This window comes from Echinops telfairi, unplaced genomic scaffold, assembly GCF_000313985.2.
Source record: "Echinops telfairi isolate 266 unplaced genomic scaffold, ASM31398v2 ScPeMD7_31;HRSCAF=116, whole genome shotgun sequence".
In the NCBI taxonomy this organism is placed as follows: domain Eukaryota; kingdom Metazoa; phylum Chordata; class Mammalia; order Afrosoricida; family Tenrecidae; genus Echinops; species Echinops telfairi.
This window is the reverse complement of record NW_022103928.1, coordinates 43,528,453-43,533,396: the sequence shown is the minus strand read 5'-3', so window position 1 is coordinate 43,533,396 and position 4,944 is coordinate 43,528,453.

The following is a 4,944-nucleotide window of genomic DNA, read 5'->3' as shown; positions in this document are numbered from 1 at the left end:
GGCTATTAGTGTCTAGGGGAAATAATTGAAAGCCCAAATCCCCAAACTAAGTCCACTGCCTTCAACTCCATTCTGACTATAGCAACCCTATAATGGATTTCTTAGACTGCAAATCTTTTAAAAAATGTTTTCTTATTTATTTAAACTTTCTATAATGGATTAGGGGGGTTACATATCAGATAATCACTCTTTATTATACAACTTTAACAAGTTATACATCTTTCCAATAATTTACTCTGTCCCCTACCCCAATTTTCCATCTCACTTTTGCTAGATCTTCTCCTTCACTGTAAGTACCTTTCTCCCTTATTTAGCATCTTATTACTTCCTCATCCTTTCTTCCCTCTCATCTTTGGTAATCATCAAAGTCTGTTTCTTTTGGCATGATAACCTTTATCTTGATTTTCACTTGTCCTTTTATTTGACTAACTTCACTCAGTAAAATGTCTTCCAAATCCATCAATGTCTAAGGTGTTTCAGAGTTTCAGCATTATTCAGAATAGTATTTCACGGTGTATGTACCAAAGTTCATTTATTTATTCTTCCATTGATGAACATTTTTGTTGTTTGTATCTTCTTACATTGTGAATAGTGTTGTGATGAACATGAATGTGCATATATGATATGAGTGTGTTCATGCAATGTTCCTTGTTTCTTTAGGGTACATATCAAGTGGAGGTATTACTGGGTTATATGGTTTTTCCTTTCAAAGTTGTTTGAGAAAATGCCATACCCCTTTCTAAAGTAATTATACAGTTTCACAGTCCCACCAGCCAGGTATGGAGGTTCTAATATCACCATACCCTTTCCAGCATTTTTTGTTTTCTGTTGTTTTGAACTTTGCTATCAATGTTGGTGTAAGTTGGTATCTCATCTTTGTTTTAATATCCAATCACTACAGCGAGTGATCATAAACATTTCTTCATATGTTTAATGACCTCCTGAATGTCTTCTTTGGTGAACTATCTGTTCATGTCTTCTGCCCATTCATTTTTTTCTCATTTTATTAAAAAGTTTTTTATTTATAAATCTTTTTATTGGAGGCTCTTACATATTTATAACAATCCATACACCCATTATATCAGGTGGACACGTACAGTTGTTGGCATCAACAATTTCTAAACACTATCTTTCTTCTTGAGCCCTTGGATATCAGCTCCTCTTTTTTTCTTCCTCTCTCCCCCACCCTCTCACTCCCGCAAACCTTAATATATTATGTACAGTTATTCTTATCTATACATATCTCACACCTCCCATTCTATCCCTTCACCTACTATCTTGGTATTTGTCGCCCTCAACGGGGGTTATTCTGCCGTCATTGCTATCCATTTCCCCTTCTGGCCCTTCTTCTCCCTTCCCTTCCCCTATCCTCCCGGAATCGTTACTCCCATTACTGATTCTGAGGGGGTTTGTCTTTCCTGAATTCTGTATATTAAAAGCTCTCATCTGTGCTGCGGTATGTACACTGGTCTATCAGGATTTAATAGTGGGGGAGAGGAAGGGTTAAAGAACTAGAGGGGTGTTGCAGGTTTTGTTGGTGCTAAACAGCCTCCTGGTTCCTTTTTCTCCTCATGCAGCCCCTCTGCATGTGACTAGTTGTCCTGGGCCAAGAAGGAAAGAAAGAACACAAAAGCTAAAGACTGTCTTCAAAACTTCCCATCAGCAGCGCCATAAATCTTACATCTCAAAGTTGTGAGCAGCAGCAATCTGTTTTTCACTGTGGGAGTAGCAGTTCTGCTTGTTGCTGACCTGGGGATACTCTGCCATTCTCCTTGGTGATTGTTGGGTGTGGAGATGCCCTGTACTACAGGAGGACTGGGTGGGTGGGGGAGCATTTGGTTCCTTGTCGCTGGCCAGCAAAGAATTCACCCATCTGCTCAATGACCAAGTGTGGATTCTACTCCTTGATTTTCCCATAGGTTGGTTTGGCTCACTTGGTGACCCTTTTATAATAGGTCCAGGGCTCTAAGTTTCTCCTGCACATGTTGTTGTTGAGGATATGAGATACTAAGTCTGTTTAAGTTGCCATCTTTAACCAGAAATCTAGATGGTTTATCTTTAATTTTTTTTAAATTTTAACAAATTATTTTATTGGGGGCTCTTACAGCTCTTATAACAATCCATACATCAATTGTATCAAGCACATTTTTACATATATTGCCATCATCATTTCCAAATCATTTTCTTTTTAGCCGAGCCCTTGGTACCAGCTCCTTTTTTTCCCTTCCCACCTGTGAACCCTTGATAATTTATAAATTATTTTTCTTTTCATATTTTACACTGTCTGCTGTCTCCACCCATGTTTTAGATGGTAAATCTTTGCAGGAACAAATAGCCTCAACTTTCTCTCATGCAGCTGCTGGTGGGTATCAACTGCTAACCTTGTGCTTAGCAGTTCCACACTTACCCAGCAGCATCAGCAAGACTGATCTTTTCTTTCTGACAGTTGTTGATTGTAGCCACTATTTCCAATAAGCACTATGCCAAAGGGCACGCTTCACAAAGGCATACCTTTTCTTATTATACCAAAGAACCCAAACCAATGGCCACTGAGGTGATTCTAACTTTTAATGACCCATAGGATAGAGTAGAGCTGCTCCTTAGAGTTTCTGAATTGAAAGCAGACATTCTCATCTTTCTCCCACAAAGTGGCTGGTGGTTTTGAACCTCTGACATCGTGGTTAGGAGTTGTAGTCAGATAATTTTATGCCAGCTAGGGGTGGAGTCAAACCAGTCAATCGTGTCTGTGTCCTTGAGGGTGTGGCCTTTCTCTTAAGGAGGCCCCTGGGAACTTCCTTCCTTCTCTCTTTACCTTGCTGGTTGCTGGCCACCCTGAGAGCTGCTGGATCCCTACCATGTTTCCACTGACCTTGGATCCAGACAACTCTGCATCCCTTGACCTGTGATCTTCCTGCATCATTGCACGTGGCTGTGTGGGTCTGAAGAGGGATTTGTGGACTAGTATTGGACTTAAAGACTTGAGTTGGATGGGGCTGGGGTGCTTTCTTGATATATAATCAGTTATGGATAGAAAGTTCTCTCTATACATATATGTCACTGGATTTGTTTCTCTAGTGAACCTGGCCTAACACAGTCGTTTAATGTTCAGCCCACTGCGCCATTAGGGTTCTGAGGAAAGGGCATGAGGGTGGCCATATCCAACCTCTGCTGGCTTCTCTACAGCCAGAAGGCAAGGTTCAGCCATGCCTCTATCCTTCATCCCTCTTTATCCTATTCTGCCACCAACCGTCCATCCTATGGCACTCTACTTCTAAGCTTGGTTGATTAACTTGCTGCAATAGCTACACAGGCAACATTTTCAACTATATGGGTTTATTAGAGAAGTTAACAAGTTATCACAAGTCAGGATCAGTAAACAGTAAGGATACAGGCATCAGTCCTGAGCAACACCTCTCTTGAGCCAGGAACCAAGTCTCTCTTTAATTCTCAACCTCTCAGGCATGTGGTCCCTTGGTTTTGGCCTCCTTGTCCAGGAAGTCAGCCCACAATACTCTGCCTCACAGTCCCATCGTTTCAGCAAAGCTCCTCTGTTCTAGCTCATACTCTCCTTGCCTTGGCCTCTGACTTGTCTTGGGTCCTATGGTCTGCTTCATGACCTCCATGCGCAGCCTCTGGGGCCTCTGGCCTTGATCTCTATCACTTCAGATAGGGATCTTGAATGTGCTCCTGCCAACTCAGCTCATCCTTATAGCCGGGGAGTGGCAACTAAAACTGACCAGTCTTCTTTGTTACTGTTAGACATGCCCTCTGTGCGTAGCTCCACCTTATCATTTGGTGGGAATTACAGAGACAGGGATGGAAGGGCCATATTAAGAAATTTCACTCCACCACAAACTCCTTCCCTTATTAGCCACCACCAAATTCCTTATGAAGGTTTCTTCCCTGGGGAAGTGGATTGGGCCATAAATGAGCTTTGAGATCTTTTAGCTTCTGTACAAAATGTTGTTTCTCATCCAGTAACAAACACTCTTCCATCCCTCATTGCCTCTCTATTTTCCTTCTGTGTTTCAAGTTCAACTCCATTGCTCTGAGTAGCAGTCACTGACTGTCAAGTCAGGGTTACTCCTCTTCTAATGGCTTTCCAGGCACCCTGGACTTGCTCTAATGTAGCACTTAGACCACTATTGTAATGGCCTATTTTTTGTTGCTTTCCCCCACTAGATGCCAACATTTCCAGGGCTGAGACTGTGAGCATCGAACAAATATCGTGCCTGACTTAGGCACTTGTAAGTATGTAAAAGTATTAAGGGCTGAATGAAAATAACAGACATGACAGTGGCAAGTTGACAGTCTGAAATCCTAATGTTTATTTACCACTTTCCAGCCATTGCTGTGAATGAACAGGAATTGGGTAAGGTCCTGAGAAACCAGGAAGTAGGCAAACCAACTTCTTGTCAGTTCCCTGGGGTCTTATCCTTGCGTTGTCTGACACATCAGATCGTTCACTTCCCTTTCATCTCTCAACTTCTCTGGTTTTCTGGAAATGTTTTTGGTATGGCTCCTATTTGTTTTAGGCAAAAAAGGAATGATAATGGGAGTGATCTTAGAAGTAAACATATTGCTTTAAACATCATTTAAAACTACGCAAACTGTACCTCTCCATTAAGTTTCTTAAAAAAAAATTAATGTCAAGAGCAGAAAGGGAGTAGAGAGCAAGGTGGATTTTCAGTACCCTCATCATTGTAGGTAGATATGTCCCCTGCTGTGGTCAGAACTTTTGGGTGATGATCCAACCTTGATTACTTGAACATCTATTTTGGTAGTAATCTTGGCTAGGTGGTGTATTGTTAACGGAAGGTAGTTAATTTCCTAAAGTTGGCCTGTCAGATGCTTTCATGATTTTTCTTATTCTTCTTTTTAAAAAAAATCATTTTACTGGAGGCTCAAACAAATCTTATCACAATCCATACATACATCAATTGT